This window comes from Rhinolophus sinicus, chromosome 10 (assembly GCF_057876585.1).
Source record: "Rhinolophus sinicus isolate RSI-liver-muscle chromosome 10, RSI-T2T, whole genome shotgun sequence".
Classification (NCBI taxonomy): Eukaryota; Metazoa; Chordata; class Mammalia; order Chiroptera; family Rhinolophidae; genus Rhinolophus; species Rhinolophus sinicus.
The window spans coordinates 2,149,145-2,169,630 of NC_142510.1; the positions used below are offsets into that span (position 1 = coordinate 2,149,145).

Consider the following 20,486-nt stretch of genomic DNA (forward strand, 5'->3'; position numbering starts at 1 on the left):
AAATGGGAGTGGTAATAATGGTTACCTATCTCGTGTGGGTGTGGTGAGGAGTAAATGATATGTTCTAAATACAGAGGGCCCCCACACAGATAGGAAACGTTCCAAAAAAAACATTCACTCGTTCTTGTTTGTACCGTAACTTGGGTAAATCGACGTCTTCTGACCCTCCCTTTCCTCAGCTGTACACTGAGGGCCATGGTTCTGAGCGGCCTACTTCACATTGTCTCTCTGAGACGCAGATGATCTGAAAGCTTCCTCAACTGTAGAAACATCAACCAAGGTTATCACAATAGGGATACTCAGTTCCAAGGTGACAGTGGTCTCTGCAAAGCTGCTGTTCCATGAAACATCCCCATAGAACCCACTGATAACAGCTCCTCATAACTGGTCGGTTCCCAGACCCCTTCCTGAAAGCTGGAACCAAGGGAGTGAGGATGCTAGTGGGGGAAGGGAACCTAAAACAAAACAATGGAACTTTCAAACCTAAAGTCACAAAATCCGGCAGCAAACTCAAGCCACCTCATTGTCAGGGATGCCTGTCTTTCTGGAGGTAACCAGAACTCTCCCCAGATGGCCCATTTGTCTACAGCTGTGCCAGCCACAGAATTGCACCCGCTTGAAAGCTTCTGACCCCCGCAGTCTCCCTCCCATGGCAATGTCATACCTGTTTCAGTTTATGTCAGGAATAACATCAGAAAGACAAAGGAATACCATGTTCACACAGCCAATAAATATTTATTGAGTCCCGTGCAATACACCAGCTGCTGGACTAAACAGAATGGAAAGTGTAATCAACACAATGTGTCACCTTCACACCCGCTGTCTAGTAGGGCGGCAGACCCATCCAAGCAATCACAAAATGAACACGCAATTACAAACTGCTGAGTGCTAGGAACTGTATACAGTTAGGAGAACTTAGAGCAGAGAGAGCTGACCTAACTGGGTCAGGAAAGGCTGCCCCGAGGAAGTGTGTGTGGCTTTGTGACCCCCGTTTTGACATCGTGCTAAGCTGGAGAGCTTCCGAGTTGCCCAAGTTCCTCTGGACTGCAGTGGCCCCACCCCAGGCCGCTTTCAAACAGCGGGAGTGGTTGTTATGATGGAACCACAAGGCTCAGAGGAAACGTGTCTGTTCTCTTTGGACAAGCTGCTTAAGTCGCCCCCGAGCTCAGGGCCAGCGTCTACTTTAAACTTAGTGTCCCACAAGACAAATTCCATTAAGGAAAGTCCTGTAGCCTAACACTCAACTAGATCCCCGACTCCAGCAAACAAATCAGTTTCTTCATGATCTCAAGGTTGAGGGGTCAGAAATCTTTTGATTCCATCTAACCGATGGTGGTACAACTCGAGTCAAACAAGAGTCGTATGCAGTGTCTTCAGGAAACTTGCTCCTTCCGTTGAACCCCCCACCCTGTGCGTTGGTTTCTTTACTCTAAAGCCAGCCACCTGTGTACTTCCGTTGTGCCTATAGGCGACTGCTTCTAGGATCCTTAAAAGAAATGGAAACATAGAATAGTTTAAGCCTCTTAAAGGGATATGTGGGTTTTTGACATATACATTTCAACTCAGCAAGGTCCTCCTAGTAGCAGGTCTGAGTCAGAGCTCTGATGAAAGAGAGGAGGCTGTTGTTTTCATTAACTTTCTGGGGCATTTTCAAAGGTTCAAAGATCTTCTTTCATCTTGTTTTAAGTGTCTTTTCAAAACATCCCTGTCCCTGGCCGCTTAATTGCTGTCTCCTGCATGTATGTGGGTTTGGCCTCATGAATGGCTGCTTCCTCTCCACCCACTGTAAATCACAGAAACCATGCCACTGTGTTTTCATATACTTATTTTGAGACTATAAAGCCTTCTTTTGTGACTATAAAACATTCAACTTTATGGTTTTTATGAAATACATGAAGAAATTGCTCGGCACGATGAGCAAGCTTTTGAAACAAAATATAAATATGTTATGGACAGAACGCATATGTCCGTACATACACATCAGCGAGCTGAAAGAGTTTGTGTAACAGACCACAGAGGCACATCTCTGCTGAACTATCTCGTTTTTGCACAACCACAGACTGGTCTGAGAATAAGGAAGACGTTTATGAAAGACGATACTGGGGCAATAACCAACCTGAAAATCAGGCCGAATGATCTCCCTGCCCTGCTGAAAACTGTGATTGATTTTTTCAACAGCCACAACTCGTGTGAGTGTGTTTTACAACTTAGCCCAGCATCTGCCGGAAACTTATCGCGTGCCCAAATCATTAAATCCAGGCAAAAGGCGTTTGGCTGTTAGATAACCAAAACCTCAGCACGGTGAGACCCCTGCCGTTGTTTCTTCTCCACTCATGGTCTCCCCTTACCAAGCATCCTTTGTTCCAAATGGACAAAGTCAATATTGAAAGCGGCTATTAAGCTATTCCACAATAGAGACGTTGTTTGGAAGTTCACTAGCTTTCTCTGCTCAAGTCTTTTGAAAAACTGGTTGAGCTATGACAGGGGCTGATATTAGGTTGGCAGCTTTGCCTGTACCATGAAGACTTTTCTCCTCAGCCAGTGGAACTCAGATTCCCCCTTCCTCCTCCTGCCTCCCAGGCCAGGCCAGGCCAGCAGGGTGGGGGTGGGGGTGGGGGTGCTGTCTGTGCTCGGAACTTCACTCAAGTGTAGTTTGGTATTTGTGAATATAGAGCAGGCTCTTCTCCCTCCAGCAAAAGTCCACTTTATAACCCAAACTATAGATGACACCGGAGCCAAACTTGCTGCTTTTCAGACATCTCACAATTGTAAAACAATTGCCTTAGGTTTTTGCTTTTGTAAGGAGACATGTCTACAGATACTTTTCCCCACATCTACAGTCACTGTGGCTGTCCAACGGAACGAGTCTTCAGAAAAAAAAAAAAAAGAAAAAAAAAACCTAAGTTGTCCCTGTAGGGCTTGACAGCTCAATGGAGTCATTCATTTCCAGACTCTCAGACATGCTGACTGATTCGCGGACTAGAATTTCTACATTACTGAACTGCAAGCAGCAGCATCTGTGTGGGCATATTTTCATCCTGACACACGGTGAATCACGTCACACTGGAGGACAGCTAACTCTCGTCACTCTCTTATCCCGTTTAGAACTTATATCTGTTTGGACACAAGTATCAGGAATACGTTATATTTTCGACACATCCGTTTAAGGATGTTTGAAGAAAAAGAAATTTAAGTCAGGTCTTTTTGATGTGGTAGGCAGTACATGAAGTCGATGATAAAACTGCCATAAAAACTTCTGAAAATAAGGAAATCAAATTGCTTTCTGAGGATCACACTTTTTAAAAGCATGTGTATAATGGATAAGAACAAAGAGATAGAAAGTCACTTTTAAAAAGGCAGGTCCCCACGCCGACTGGAGTGGAAGTTGACTGAAGGAAGCTGATCCCAGATCTATAGAAGTAACGGCTCATTGCGGGTGGAGGGTGGGAAGAGCTGGGTCAGCTCTGAACACCTAGGAAATGGTGAGGCAGGCTGACTGGGTAGCAGCTTTCCATCCCCAGCCCAGGAGACGGTACCCTGGCCCCCTCTGCTCAAGGCAGCAGGTGTCTGTGCGGATGAAGGTGGGCGCATCCATTGTATCAAGGCTCCGTGACGTCATCCATTGGTGTCATCCTAGATCGCCACGTCCCTCATTCCATCCCTTCTGTGCCAGCAAAACCTCAGGTGATGGATGGATGGATGCACCTCACGCTCCGTATGGGAACTGAGGATGACCGGCCAGCCTTCCTTCACCCAGTTATCAGATCTCACTTGCCAGAAAAGTGCACTGGATAGAAATGAGGGCTTTCCCAGTGGGCCTGTGGGTCTCTTCCAAGGTTGCTGCACCCACCACACTCTCGGTCCCTGCGCCCATGTCAGTTTATCCAGCCCTCATCTTTACCATCCGAAACAGGGTGAGCGTTTGCACCAGGAGGCAGGAAAACCAAAGTCTAGTTGCATCCATGATATTTTCCATGTGACCTTGGAAAACCACATGACCTCACTATTTTGTCTGTGAAAATGGTAATTAATAAAGACCACAGGTACGAAAAGTAATGGATTTGGAGCAGAGACACTTAAAGCCCCTTCCAGTTGTAGCATCTGTGCCTTCACCTGCTTACTTTCTTTCGTGAATTATGAATTCTGTGGAATTGTTTCCCCTATGGGCTAAGAAAAACATATCTGTACTTACATAGTACACGAGACAAGTGGCATAATTTCTGTGTCGCCCCACACCCTGTAAAAACAAATCTCACAAATTCAGAGTTCCATAACACACCATGAAATAGGAAATAATTCACCACAGATAGTACAAACCCGCGACAAAAGTTTGTGAGTGGAGACATCTTTTGTTTCGAGAGTTGGGTGCTTGACACATTGTCAGCGCCTTAGGACCCGAAACCAAACTCCTGGCCTTTCTTACTCCCCCATATTCATCACCCTCCCCATTACGCCACCTGCTGGTCACAGCGGGAGGCTGGCCCAGTCCCCTGGGAAGCACCTGAGAGGACAAGCACTCTAGAAATGAAAACAGCCCTGGTTCTACCCCATGAAAGTCTAGATCTGGGTCACAACCTCACTCTTGTTGAAAAAGAGCCTCCTTCAACAGCACTGCAGGGGTACCACACATGCCACTAAGGCCGGCGGCACATATTAGGTGCCAGACATCGCAGTAAGTGGTCACCATGGGTCACCTTTCTAAATCCTCTTTACAATCTATGAGGCTGATGCCTGTGTGTGTGTGTGTGTGTGTGTGTGTGTGTGTGTGTGTATGTGTATAAATAAAATATACAGAGGGTGCCAAAAAAATGTATACATGTTTTAAGAAAGGAAAAAACTGTATTAACATATACCAATAACAAAAGATGAATACAAGTCACGTGTGACTTCTGCAATTACAAGAGGTGCTCAGAGTGGTTCCCATCAGCGTCCAGACACTTCTGATTATGGTGAACTACTGCTTGAGCAGCGCTGACCAAAGTGTTAACATGTCTTAAAATGTGTATATATATTTTTTGCCACCCCCAGTATATATATACTATATAACTATTTACACACACACACACACACACACACACACACACACACACACACACTATATATATATTTTATGTTTGTTTTGTTTTTTTACAGCACCACCCAAGGCACAGAAGCTCCCTCCCACTGCAGAGTAATGACTCAAGGCAGACTTTTGGTGCAGGTTACGGAGCCCACGTTCTTCACACAACGCTCTACTGCCTCCTAGCGTTCAGCCGCAGCCTGAGTCGCGGGTGGTGCAGGGTGGAGAGCAGCCAGCCTCCTGGGCCGGGCCCTGGTGCCCTCACCGGAATCTTGTATCAACAGGGAGTTGTGAACGTGGCCCCCCACGGAGAAGACAGAGCAGGGGTTCCTCGCAGAGGCAATCTGTACTCTAATTGAAAATATTCAAGTCATGAAATTATTTTTTCACGACGTAGTTACTTTTAAAGTGTTGAGATAACCTAAGAGAAGGAAACGGAATGTCTAAATAGCAAGTCCAACGGCATTTGTGTAATTACTTCAGGACAACCTTCCAAAAATAAAATGAAAGCAATGGTCTGTACACTTTTCTGAGTCAGGTTATTCACCCTCGGCAGTGTACAGGTCAAGAGTTTTGACAGATAATGGTGACGCGGTACCACATGATGAAAGGGGAAAAACGGACGTCTCACTAATAAAATCAGTCAAAGCAGCAACATGAGGCTTAAAAAGATACGAGCAAGGGGTGTGCCCAGCCAGGTGGGCTCCGGGAAACCCAAAGCCACTCCTGCAACTCCAGGGTGAAGTGGCAGGTCGTGTCCAGGCTGTGAGACCACTTGGGAACAGCCACGAGAGCCCTTAACTCCTATTTCACTTCCTTCTTATGTCGTCCAAAAACCCTAAAACATGTCAGACTTCTTTTGTTGTTTTATTTGTTTTGTTTTCCAAACAAGTCTGAGGTAATCGAGCACCGTTTTGCCTTCGGGTATAATGTAAACTCTAAGAAAAGGCAAACTATGGAAGTTTTGTCTGAATCCCGTGACGGCCGGCACTTACCTCAGGGACCCCGTGTGGTCCGTCTCGTTCCTGGTTGAGAATGGGCTCCACACCAGAACCCGAATGACTGCCATGCCCAGTGGGACCAGGCCAACCAAATCAAACATAGCATCGCGAAGATCTAACATTGTACTGGGGGAAGAGAAGATGTACAACACGGTTAGTTTTTCCCGTGGTTTCTTTTCTTACTAATTCAAAACTACATAACAAAAGATTTCAGAAAAGTTTTGCCATGTATTGAACCCATTTAAAAAGGAAGAGAAATTTTATCATACAATTTTGATTCTTTCTAACAAGTGAGGAAACCTACCTCCTACCTGTTCGGACCAGAGGAGAGTGACAGGAGAGTGACAAGGCCTGGTGAAAAGAGCTGCAGCCACAGTGCACGGGAGGGGACGGAGCAGCGACCCAATGTGTACACATAAACATCCACACACTCATAAGACTTTGGTCTCCAAAATTACGCTCCGGCGGATTTTATGCAAACGGAGAGCGAGGCCCTCACTGTTATTACTCAGCTTACTTCCATTCGACACACTTGGAGGTTACAAGAGGAAATCAGGGGCAATGACTCTATTCCCATGGGGCTGTCCTGTTATATTGCCACGAACTTCCGTTAAGCCGAAGATTCTGATTGTTCTCAATATATTATACGCTCTATTAAGGAATGGATTTTTTTGTTTCCTGCCAAGTATCCACTGATGACGCTGTCATGCAACACATACACTGGCACTTTGACCCCTGGGGCAAACCTTTCCATTCCAGAACGTTCTCTCCAGCAGCCGGAAAACAGCCAGGACTGTCAGGGCAGTGCCGCCACTGGAGTCAGGGCAGTGCGCTGCATCCCGAGGGACAAGGGATAAGCTCGTGGGCCTCCTGCCCCGTGTGCTTTCCTCCACCCTGGACTTAGCTCCCTGGACAGGGCTTTCCAGCTGCCCCACCATGTAAACTCCCCAGGGCAGGAAGGTGTCCTGCCTCAGCAAGACATGTCTCCTTCCCAGCTCAGGGCTAACACCTCTCAGGTACTCCATCAATGTGTACTGACCAAACACAGCCTTAGGCGGCCTTTTCCATAGGATACTAGAATTTCATTGCCATTGTTTTTGTGTGCGGGTGAAAAGTGGGGACTTGGTGGCAGTTTTTTAACAGGCGCTACCTGTATAAAACAAAGAAGATAACCGATTTCTAGTATTACGACATGAAGTCCCTTATAATCAGGGAGATCACACATGGGTTTTTGTGACCAAGTAGCCCCGTTATGAATCTCCATTAACAAGAAACGCAACCATCACACTTACAGGCTGCTCAAGAGCAGATCCCTGGGTCAGTAAGAAGGAAAGACACTATTAAACGTGGTATAATAACCCTTCCTGCAGAGGCCACATTTCTCTCACTGAATCAAGGAGTCACAGACCATCTTTCCCAAATGGCAGGAGAATAATAATCCCCCTGACCTGTACAGTCCTGCTTGTTGTAACTGTAAAACGGTGGCCAGGTATCAGAAAACTCGCTCGCGAGTAAGAAATCTCCTTCCAATACACACGTGTGCTAACCTTGTCACTGATGAACCTCCAAGTGCTCTCTGAGGTTCACGTCACCACGTCCTGCTGAGTGTACAGCTGGTTGGCCTCTGGACTTCAGTCGGACACTTAAGATTAGCGTTACCTACGCGAGGCCACCAGAGGCCAAACAGTAAATCCTCAGAGAGTGGTGACAGGTGGATGCCCTGATAACATTTATGCCTCTAAAAATGCTTACAGTGTCTATCATGAGACCGGACTGCCAGCGTGGCTGGTTGTCAACGGATCTGTACCAGGAATTAGTCTCCGGGCCCTCTGTTTCCAGGGAGGTGAATCTCCAGGCCCTGCACACTGGCCGCACAATACAATAGGCCAGGGAGCTTTAAAAACACTGACGCCGGATCTCACCCCCAGAGACCCCGATTTCACCGGTCCAGGGAGTGGCTGGGGCCTCAGGACGTTTCCAAGTCCAAGTGACTCTAGTGTCCACCGCGGCTGAGGATCACTCCTGGAGGGCCTTTTCGCAAAGAAACTTGAGGGAGGGGCACACGTCAAGAGCACCCTTTCTTTCTCCATGGCTCCACACCTGTCGTGAGTGAGCTCTGAGGCCCTCGCACCCCAGAGTCTCTTCCTCTCCCCTTTTAGCCACCATGGTTTGCTTCTACAACATGGCCTGAGGCTTGTCATGTGACTTGGGTTTCAATCAACAGCCCCCGTGCAGCTGGAAAACATCCACTTTGCAGGTGGAGAAAGTTCCTTCAAATTCCACGGCAGAAACGCTGTCCAGGACAGTGGGCATGTACTTCCCTCCTCACACGCTCAGCTCATGTCTTCACACAGTGAACTACCCGACTGTGAGTCGTGCCTCCGTTACCCAGTTCCCCCAAGTTCTGTGGATTCTGACTCCTTCGTCTCTCCCGTGTCGGACTCCTCCCTGCCCTCCAGGTCACACAGCGTCAGCTCAGGCCCACAGCAGCATTTCTCACGTAACAATCAGTTCTTTCTCTGCAATTCGTCCAACCTCGCTTCAAAGTGCCCTCCACACTGCAAGGTGATCTTTTCAAAGGCAACTCTGATGTTGTCAGTCCGCGGTTTGGTAACAATATCGGTCCATTCCCTTCAGGATCAATCCACACTTCTCAAACTCCACTAAACCATCTGCGACCCAGAGGAGCAGGCATGCGGCCCCAGGACCTTTGCACTCACTGTGCATTCTGCCCGGAACCATGACCCCGAGAGCCGCATCTCCTTTCAGGTCCCCTCCTTCTTTACTCAAACGTCATCTGCTTCGTGGCAAGGCCTCCGCATGACCCTATTTTGAAGTGCGCTTTCCCCAGCCCTTCCGGTTCTCTTCCTCGGTTTATTTTTCACCAGCGAACTTATCACCACCTACCGTGCTGTTTCACTTAGTCAATTTCCTGCCTGCGTCCCTCCCACTAGAACGTAAGCTCTGTGAGGGCAGAGATTTCTGTTGCTTTGTGCATGGCCCTGTCACAGAGCCTAGGACGTGGGAGACTCTCCATAACATTGTCGAGTGAACAAATGAAGAGGTTATTGTGAGTTCTCGTGCATCCACACATTTGCCATGACATTTTCTCTGCCTGGAATGACCTTGCTGTGTTCAGGGGGTGGAAATCCAACTCTGCCTCCCAAACTCAGCTCCAGAACCCTCTGTGACGTGCCCCATGGCCCTGGGCAGACTAAGGCAGGACCTCTTCTCTGGAGTCCCACCGTGTCCCCCATCTGCCCCTGGGGCCCTTGTCATGTCACAGTGCCTGGGAATCTGTGGGGCTTCTTATCCATCTTGTACCCCCAGCACCTTTGAACCTGGCAGATAATAACAGCAGGCCCCCAAAAACCCATGTGAATGAAATAATAAGGAATGAATGACTTAGCTAAAGCAATCAATATGCGTGGTGTGAATCATACAGACATCTACAGCACACGTGATTTCAAGAACACCCTCAAAGATACTCCTGCAAAGTCCCCCGACATCACTACTTCTTGTAACAGCTACTCAAGGGCTATGAGCTAATGACTCATAATATCCAAAGTCTAAGACAACTGCCTCTTAGTCCACGAGAAAGGCTGACTCTGCTTTCATGTTTCTTTTCCACGTTCAGACTTTTCTGTCTGTCTGTTAGTTTACTCTACCTTTCGTTTGGGTCTCCATATCCACACTGGTTTAGCCTAGAGAGTATCACCATGGACGCTAAAGACTGACCAGGTTTGGTGAACAAAGTGCTGATGCCAAAAGCCATTGAGGAAAGGGGTGACCTGGAACAGAAAAAGCAGCGTGGGTCTGTACCACAGGAACTGCACGTGTGTATATGTGTGGACACATGTACACGTGTAGGTACATATGCAGCAAGGACCATTTTGCCTGTTAAGACCTCCTTGAGCCCACCAAGACGGTAACAGAAACAGTGTGATAGTTAGAGTAAAGGAGAACTTACTTATTATCTATTCGGTATGTATTTCTTCGCTCCTTAGTCGTAGGGGTCCTAGAATTAGAAGAACCTAAGTCTTTAAGTAAAGGACCTAAGATTCAAACAGGAGACACAGTGGGTCCCTTAAATGTTCACTAATGAGAGCTCTATGTGCCTTGCACAGTGCCAAGTGGCTACGTGTCTTATTTCACATTGAAGCCCCACAACAATCCTATTAGGAAGATATTCTCATCCTATCTGAAGATGGGAAAACAGATTGACGCGTCCACAGTCACACAGCTGGCCAGAAGCGGCACGCTTAAATCTCCCTGCCCGTTTCATTAAGGATTACGTTCATGTGTTCCTCGTAACAATCCTGCCTTGTCATTTTTCTCCGCCCTTCTTCCACCTCCCCTGCCCCCCCACTCTGGTTCAAGCCGTTGTTTCTCAGTCTAGTGTGTAGGACACAGCTCCCTGGCCCATGTGGTATTATGGCCTTGCGCTGCCCTCAGCTGAGGCAGTTGGTTGCCAGGCGTCAGTCGGCCGCTCACGCTGGCTGCCTGCCATTCACGCCAACCTCCGGCTGCTCATGAAAGCCCAGCTCCAGGGAGAGCCATTGTTCACAATCTTAGCTGTAGAGGGCGCAGCTCATTGGCCCATGTGGGAACCGAACCCGCCACCTCGGCGGTAGGAGCACGGCGCTCCAAAGGCCTGAGCCACCGGGCCAGCCCCATTTTTTTGATAATTCAGTCATGACACACAAAATAAATCAAGTGCATAGACTGAATAAACTGAAATCTTGTCGTATTTCAGCAAACGATGGAAACCTTGTCACTAAGGGTGAGAAAGAGGAGAAAAAGAGGAGGAGAAAGGAAGTGGAAGGAAAAAGACAAGGAAGGAAGGAAAGGTGAGGCCAGAGAATGGGAGGAAGCTTGAGTTGCAGCCGGAGCTGGAGTTTCGTTCCCAGTTCTTCAAGCGGCTGGTTCCAGTACCTGGAGAAAGTGAACCCCTCAAGGATCTTAGTTTCCTGGAAATGGGGATAATGATGACGGTCATTATAATTGCTCTCGGCCTCTCCCACTAGACTGGCAACGCCACAGGCCAAAGGGCAGATGTGTCTGTTCCTGCTCGCCGTGTGAAGTTCTTATCTGACATGACCAGGACGGCAGTCGGCTAAAGGAAAACAAAATCATGTTTTGAAGGACAGACATGAACCGCTCTAACTCCTATGCCTGACACATAGGAGGCAATCAATCACTACTCGTTGAGTCAATACTATGCCTACCACACAAAGCTGCTGTGAGGCTTGAGCAAGCAGAGGCCACACACACGGTGCTGGCACACACTGCCGTCAGTAAATGGTGTCCCTCCCTTTCCAGCTGTTGGGCAGCTTTTATTTATTTCTACCCAGACACACTCAAAAGCCATCTGAGAGTTGTGGTATGTTGACTGAAGTTGCTGCTTGTTAATTTGTTCACGTTTAAAACGTGCTTTGAGCCAGTCACTTTTCTAGGCACTGAGGACACAAAATGCCTTGGTCCTGAGCTACCGTCTTGCTCATCGTTGCAAACATGACTTAGCAACAAAAGCCTGAGACAGGAAAGGAATTAGATCAAGAGGAAATCGAGCGGCTGGATTGGCAAAGCTTTCCCCCATTTAAGTTGCATTTTAAAAGAAAGTAGGTGTTTCTACAGAGCAAAGGAAGAATGGGCTCATCTTAAAACACCACTTCCTCTCAATCCATACAAGAGGCACAGATCATAAAATGTCTGCCATCCAGAGAATTTTGTAAACTACATACAACTGCTGATCTAAACCACGCACAACCCTAGCAAAGAAGAAAAGCTCTCCTTATCAGCTTATACTTGTGCAAGTGAAAAAAGATAAGATGACCCTTGATTTTTCATTGTAATTCTTGCGAGGTCACAAGCAAAGGTCCTTTGGCCTTACAGTCCTGTGTGACGATGCGACTTGTTATGTGCAAAGCCTAAAGCTGTCTGACACTTCACTTTGGTGTCTGAATTTCGCCCTGGTGTCACCCTGGCTGTGTGAACCTGAGGGATGAACACTTATGACATCCTCTCAGGGGCCAGTTGTGAATGTCCCATTATGTTCTGCTCTCTGATTTCCAGACAAACCCTTATGATTGTCCCTCAGTGGCGACATAACTGAGAAATGGAGACTCATAGGTCCTGCCTCCATGTGATACTTTCACAGCTAACGTTTGAATAAATAAGTCAACTACTTACTGCCGATTGAACTTCAGCAAACCTGCATCAGCCATGTCAGCTAGTGGCAGGTTAAATAAGCAAAAGGAAGCTTGTACAGTCACCCTAGAAACAATCTGAAAATACACATATGGATAGTTTATAACTAGGAGGCACAGATTTTGTTTTAAAAACTAAACATTGAATAGAAGTTAACATTTGGTTTGCAAGAATGGAAAATGAGAAAATACACTATAAAAGTAAAGACAGGGCCGGCCCAGTGGCTCAGGCGGTTGGAGCTCCATGCTCCTAACGCCGAAGGCTGCCGGTTCGATTCCCACATGGGCCAGTGGGCTCTCAACCACAAGGTTGCCAGTTCAACTCCTCGAGTCCCGCAAGAGACGGTGGGCTCTGCCCCCTGCAACTAAGATTGAACACGGCACCTTGAGCTGAGCTGCCGCTGAGCTCCCGGATGGCTCAGTTGGTTGGAGCACGTCCTCTCAACCACAAGGTTGCCGGTTCGACTCCCGCAAGGGATGGTGGGCTGTGGCCCCTACAACTAACAACTGGACCTGGAGCTGAGCTGCGCCCTCCACAACTAAGACTGAAAGGACAACAACTTGAAGCTGAATGGCACCCTCCACAACTAAGATTGAAAGGACAACAACTTGACTTGGAAAAAAGTCCTGGAAGTACACACTGTTCCCCAATAAAGTCCTGCTCTCCTTCCCCAATAAAATCTTTAACAACAACAACAACAAAAAGACAATTAGGCATACACTAGTATAGCCCCCCAAATATTATATATCTACGAATATATAATTCTCTTTTTAAAATGAAATAACTACTTTTGCTTGGGACTTTAAAAAATGGTCTTTATGCTTTGTCCTTATTCTCAAATGACTACCTGCTCATTTAACCTGCTTAAATCATCAACAGATTCACAGATTCTTAAGAATAAGATATGCCAGGGAAATTCATGAGATATTTTCCTCTTGATATCAAGAATAGCGTAAGTTAATAACTAAAAAAGGATACATAATATCTTCATTAAGATAGAAGAATGAAAATACAGGGCAAGTTTAAATTTTTAAAAAAAGCAAAAATATTTCATTCTAAAAATCACTATAAAAATGTCATTTTAAATTTGTTATAGTCAGGACCACCATTATAGAATGAGAGAACATTTTTTGCAAGTTACATACTTGATACCAAAATCCACGGAATTGTACACTGTATGGTATGTGAATTATATCTTTTGATTGTATGAAAAATATACAAAGAACAATTAAACTCAACAATAAAAAGACAAATAATCCAATTAAAAACTGGGCCAATGAGCTGAATAGAGATTTCTCCAAAGAACACATAGAAATGGCCAACAGCATAGGAAAAGGTGTTTAACTCCCCATCACTAGCCATCAGCGAAAGGCAAATCATATTTCAAGCCTGTGGGGTTTGCTTTCTGAGATTATGAAAATGTTCTAAAGTCGACACTGGAGGTGGCTGCACATATCTGTGAATATACTAAAAGCCACTGAATTGTACACTTTAAATGGGTGGCTTGTATGGTATGTGAATTACAGCTCAATGTGGCTGTTCCAAACAAATCTATCGACTCTTTAAAATGTTTTTTCTATGTATGAGTTTAACAAACCTTTTTGACCTGGAGAAGAGGAGATACTATAGGCAAGTGCGTGATCAACAGGGGAAGGATAGACACAGCCTAGAATCTGACAGTGCCACGTAGAGACACGAAATCAACAGCTTTCATTCTGGGACACTGCACAGAGGAGCGAAGAGCCTGACAAGCCTCCCACGGCCACCACGGAGGGAGAGCATCGCGCTGCTCCGTGCTCACCGTACCTGGGACCACACGAAGCCGGAAACGCTGTTCTACTTGGTGTACTCTGCCAAATAAACCGCGGAAACAGGCCATTTTAGAGACAGACTCTTACGGCGCATGGCTCTACAGGTGATGCTGCTGGGTCTCCGTGTCTTACCTGTGAGGAGGAGAGTCTGCCCCCAAGGTGGTCTGAGCTTACGTGAGACACGTGTGTACAATGCACTTGGCTAGTCCTGGGTAAGCTCTCAGTAAATGTGACCATCATCGTGGCAGATACAGGAACCAAATGATGACCACATGGCGGAAAGGCAAGGTCTCTCCCGTACACTTGGCTTCAGAAAGTACGGCAACACTTGAAATACATCAGAACTAGTCCTATCGCACATGGTTGAAATAGTTTTGAAAGTGCGTACACAGTAAAAACGCGTCTATGCAGAATGGCTTCTCCTCTGAAGAGCATACATAACAGATTCTAGGATTTAATCATGAAAACAGGAAAAACCTGTGTCATGGGCAGGTTAAGCCCTATTTTTGGAGGCTGTATTGAGGCTGAAGGGAGCAATTTGATCCATGTACTCTTCAAAAAGGGCCAATAAACAGCAGGCCAGTACACTTTTTGAAGGAGGGCAAGCCGTCTACAATAATGGTCACGACTATGGAATTTTAATAACACTCTGGAATTCCAGGACTCAGCCTTTGAGCCACGTGTCTTGAAACCTGACTTCAAGAATTCCTGAGGAGCTATTCTTCCTTGTAAGGGTCACCGGGATAAATGCCAGGGCAAAGCAAAACTACATGCTCGTACAAACCCACTGAGTTTCTCCCACAGCTCTGCTGAGGCTTAAATGAGAAAGCTCAGGACAACCCAATTCAGGAGCTCAAGTGTTTAAAATACTGTGTTTCCCCAAAAATAAGACCGGGCCTTATATTAATTTTTGCTCCAAAAGATGCATTAGGGCTTATGTTCAGGGGATGTCATCCTGAAAAGTCATGCTAGGGCTTATTTCCAGTTAGGTCTTGTTTTCGGGGACACACAGTGATATTACACTGTGCTGCTCTCACTGGGTTCGCCTTCCCTTTTTCCCTTCATCTCTCGTTCCCATCATGTTTCTGCTGAAACTTGTGTGATGTCCGGGGCTCCGAATCTTTGGGTCCCTTAATAAATGCGTGTCACTTGTTCAAACTACCGACATGGTCAGGTTCTTAATTTCCTCTGCCAGGTAAGACTGAACTCTGTAACCCCTGTAGGAAGAAGCCATCACATACCTGTGGGTAGATGAAGCCTGCCCCGTACATGACGCTCCATATAGAAGCAAGAACCGCATGGGAATGAGACCCTCTACGAAGAGTATCGTGAAGTTACTGAAGAAGGTTAAGTGGACGACTTGGAAGAAATTCATTATCAGAAAGAGGCAAACGTTTCTCCGGGTCAGGCTTTTTCTCATCAGGGAGACGACGGAGGTCCAAGGGCGCTCCAGTTCACTTTCTGAGAAAAGGGTGTCCTTGGGGCTTCTTTTGGGTTTGAAGTGACGCAGGTGGAACAGCCAGTGTAGAGGCCAGCAGCAGCAAGCGTGGCGATGACAGCAGCAACCGCCTGAAAATTGAGCAGTATGCCCGTGTTGTCAGAGACGAGCCCACAGAAATGGATGCTGGTGGAGCCAACCGGCGCGGCCACTTGCTTCGTTTCAATAAGCTGAAGCCAACTTGAGTGTCTAGTGAAAATCTCTACAAACCGGACACACTGGGCTTGCTGGACAAAGGTAAGCGTGCTGTCAGAAGCACACAATGATACCACCAGGGGAAGTCCACTGAGCCAGTCCCCTTCGCCACAGTGTTTCCAAGGGAACCAAGGAAACAGGAAGGCTACTGCGCATAAAGAGGCCCCAGACAAAAAAACACAGAGGTGAGGACAGGAACAGCAGGCGGCCTTCGCGTCGTTGGGAAAATACCTAGTCAGGTTCTTCAGCGCATTCCAGACCATTCAAATTATCTAGGAGGAAAAAAAAATACACACACACAGGATTATTTTAGTGTCGTTGATGCTGATGAAAATGACCCCTGGATGTTTGTTTACTGAATGTGAAGCGACCAAAGATCATGCGGTCGGGGGGAAAAGCTCATTGCTCTACCGACCGGCAGGGGGCGCAGCTGCTGATACAGGAATAATAACGACAGCTGACGCCAGGGACAAGCCAGAGTGCGCTCACTTTGCGTTTAGCGTCCTCGCACCAGTGTTTGCCTGAATTCTGTCACCACATCCTTAAAACAGTCCTAAGTAGCTGGCACTATCATTATCCCCACTCTACAAAGCTTACCCTTTAAACTCTAAAGCTTGTATGCGTTAAGTGGCAATCTCTTACACATCTCCTTGCCCTCCCACAGAGGATCCTGGACGTGGGTAACCTTTTCTTAATACTTAATTCTTCAGCTGTGTGAAGAATCGGCTCTTGGGCAAAATCACAACAATGCACAACTGCAAAAGAGAGAAACACTGTCTCCGGTGAAAGGACAGTTAAGGGCTCACCTCCCTGAGCTTGGTGAAAAGCCACTTCTGAAATCTTGTACAGACGCAGAAAAAGCTTCACGCAGTAGAAGCGGAAGACAGGATTTAGCATTTTAGTCCCTAATGGTATTGTAGAACATGCCCAAGAATGGGATTGGTACTGAAAAGCGTCATTTTCCATGCAGAGGAATTCTTCTTCCTTTTGTTTAAAAAAAAAAAAAAAGGAAAATGGTTAAAATTCACTGTTTCCATGCAATAGCTGACGGGTGGCAAAATTCCACTGGACACTAGTTAATTTTAGTTAAATAAGAGTCCAAACCTCCTCCCTGTGGATATGTAATGATTTAACACTTTACTTTCCTATCTACTCACTCAACATTTTTTTGAGATGTTGCCGGGAACTCGAATTTGCATAGAGTAGGACCCTACGTGGATATATTTTTACTATTTCTTCTAACTTATAAACATGAGATTTATCCAAGAGTTTGGGGCAGGGAGATGCATTTATGGCATTACTACTCTCCCTACCTGGGAGGGCGCGCTAGAAAAAAGAACAACGAGGTGACATCCTTTAGCTAATGCCAGAGAGAAGGGATGGAAGCAAACCCTTCCTTTTAGGATTACAGTATAACAGACTTGCATTGGAAGATTTAGTCTTTTTTTTCTCCTGACAGACTACGTAACTTTGGCCCAAGGGATGTACCTAAAATGGACGTAGAAAAAATATAGAGTCACCTTCCTTTTAATCTCGATGATAGTTTTAAGATAACACCATGATTTTCCTGTTTTATCCAGCCGTACCGGAATATTTGGCCAGGTCTCCACAATCTCACTGAATCAGAGAACACAAATATTCAGCTACCTTGAGAGACGTAATTGCCTGAATGATGCTTGGGAATTAAGCTGATACTGCCGTCTGTATTGCCCAATTTCTTAGAGAAGGAAAGGCAAATTAGAGATCAAATTAACTAAGTCCCTGAGCTTCACTTTGCATTGGGAGGATCCAAGAATGATTCCAATTCTACAGGAAGTGGGGCCCTAGAATTTTAAAAGGGGTTGTTAAACCCCTATGCAGACAAAGTATTGTCTGCAGACTGAACACAATATTTTGCCCATATGTGTACTTGGATTCTTACAATGTTTGCAGATGCTGCTGTAATGAGGGAATACAAATCTGAATGTTTGGGGTTTTTTTTTGTCATTATGCTCAAAGCACTTGAAAAATAGAAGTATGATCGTGTGGAAGTCAGCCAACAATTCTCAAATTTGAAAACGCAGGGAACTACTGGTGAAACCCTCGCTCCCGGGAGTCATTTTTGGCATAAGTGAGATGAAGATTGAGGCTAGAGGTCACTGGGTTACTAAAAGGGCTCCAAACAAGGGAGTCAGAAACACCAGAAGCCAGGATACACATTTAGCTCACCAAAATCTAGACACTCTTCTTTTCCTTTTATTTCAGGCGTGTTAAAACAAGAAGCATGCCACGCCTTCTGAACTGCTCTGTCATTAAGTCAGAAGGCAGCTATTTATAAAGTCAGAATTTTGCAAAAGCTCATAAGTTTGCTGAGTTGAGAGCAAATTTTTTTTTTTAAAGAATTTGAGTTAAGCAGCCCTCCTGTCTGAAACATGTGAATATAAGGTTTTTAAAACATTAAGAAAACATTTGTTTATATACCGGGGATGCCAAAAAAATGTATAAATGTGGACACTGGTCAGCGTTGCTCAAGCAGTAGTTCGCCGTCATCAGAAGTGTCTGGGCGCTGATGGGAACCACTTAGAGCACCTCTTGTCATTGCAGACGTCACACGTGACTGGTATTCTTCTGTTATTGGCATATATTATAATTTCAATAGTTTTCTTAAAATGTATGTACATTTTTTTGGCATTCTCTGTATACTGAGAGGAGGAAGCGAACTTTTTCTTACTTCTACCTGCAAAAGATCTATCAGTATTTTGCTTTAGATTACTGTCATCATAGTAAATGCTTATTTCAGTATCACACTGAAAATCACCACTTGAACTTTTTTTAAAAGCCACCACTATTATCTAAAGTCTCTCCTTACACAATTTTAGTATAGCAACAAAACACCCAAGAACCAGAATATTACATCTTTACAACTCAGAACGAAGGACTTCGGTCCCTCTTTACCACAAGCTGTTTTATACAGAAGAGTTTAAAAGTACCCAAATGGTGTCATGATTAGGCTGAGCCAGTGAATTGTTAAACGAAAGCCCAAAGCCTCCTTTTAGAATCCACTTGGGTTGTTATTCACTGGCCTACTGCTAAACCAAGTGCTGTTAAGGTCGCTCAAGACCCTGCTTTGATTACTTCCAAGCTGTGACTGGTTAGACTCTAAAAGAATGCCAGAGACTCCTCCAAGGTAAGGCTGTCAGCACTGAAAGCTAACATCTCTTTTTCGGTGCAATTTTAAGCTTTTCCAGAGGAAAAAACCCCAAGTTTCCCCAAATAGTGTCCTTAAAAGGAACCCACTTCAAATATATGGTGATGGAAGGAGAAGTGACTCTGGGTGGTGAACACACAATGGGATTTGTAGATGGTGTATTACAGAATTGTACACCTGAAATCTATGTAATTTTACTAACAATTGTCACCCCAATAAACTTTAATTAAAAAAGAAAAAAGAACCCACTAATACCGAAAGGCATAAAGCCTGGCTTTTTATTCTGTGCCCTTTTAAATTATCAATGACTTTAATTCTCCAGATCACTCTCTCTGAAGGAAAATATAAAAGACCGTCTCAGTACACTTTCCCATTTGATGTGGAGTCAAAAGGAGCTATGAGCCATGGAGAAAAATGCCAGCATTTTCCATCTTGCTCATCAGTGACGTGGGAAGACAAGTCTCCTGAAGGTCAAATGCATGACCCTCAACCCTTCAGCTTCCGCAAACCCCCATCAGCAAAGCCTAAATCCACTATCCTCGCTTTCCAAACAGCTCTGTCTGTAGTGATTTACTTTGAAATTGAGACGGGTTTGAGTTATTTCCTTTTGACCCTGGACCAACACCTCTCAGGACCCTGACAAGCAGGCGGGTCGGGGCTTTACACCGAACCACGCCACCTTCGTTTTTCACGCCGCGATCAAAAGCGGATGAGTAACATTTTGCCCTTTCAGTACAGCCGGGATTCAGAAGAAAAGAATTCCTGAGTTTACCGTTCCTCTTTTTTCATATTCCTCCCGCATCTGTCGGCTGGCATTCTACTCCGAGAGAGAGGACGGCGTTCTCTCCCCTCCAGGTACAAGGTCACGACCCTAAACAATCGCCAAACTGCTCGCAGTGTTTGCCTGAGGAGCAGCGTCAACTGCGCCCCTTCCCGCCCGCACGTTCCCGGCGGGTCCGGAGCCCGCCGTTTTGGGGGCGTTGAGTACAATTCCCCGCGGGGTGGAGGTGACAAGGGCGCAGAGGTCAAGGAGGAAACGGCGGGCGGTCCTGAGGGCCCGAACAACCCTTAATTTCCGCGCATCAACGAGAGGCCCCGGGGGGGGGGGGGGGGGGGGGTCCAAAGACCAGAAAGGGTCGCAGGGCCGCGCGCCTCTGGATCCCGGCACCCTTCGCGCCGCCGCCTGCACGAGGGACGCCCAGCGACAACAGCCCACGCCCGGAGGCCGGACTCCCACCCTCACGCCCACACAACCGGGCCACTGGCTGTCCCCGCGGCCACACACCCACCACAGGCGCCGCGGAGGCCGCCACCTCCACACCCGGCACCCGAGCGCGCTCCCAGACGCGACCCAGCGCAGGAGGCGGGGCCTGCGGCCGCACCCCTTCTCTTTCCCCGCCTTCTTTGTTTCCTCCGGAGTGGCCATTGGCTGCTTGCCCGCGAGACCGGGCGAACCGCGGGCCTGCGGGAAGACGCCATTGGGCGACGTCGCTGCTCCTCGGCCGGCGACCCGCTCGCGATTGGC

The 20,486-nt window shown here is 46.5% G+C and overlaps 1 long non-coding RNA gene across 1 annotated transcript; it reads right to left on the reverse strand.

The window, feature by feature from the left end:
- Window positions 1–282: 282 nt before the first annotated feature.
- On the reverse strand, window positions 283–20,321 carry LOC109458200 (uncharacterized). Its single transcript, XR_016022501.1, has 5 exons — window positions 19,734–20,321; window positions 16,581–16,758; window positions 15,323–16,046; window positions 6,055–6,186; window positions 283–455 (listed from the first exon to the last, which is right to left on the reverse strand). It is a non-coding gene; the product is annotated as an uncharacterized LOC109458200 (long non-coding RNA).
- Between the last annotated feature and the right edge of the window lie 165 nt (window positions 20,322–20,486).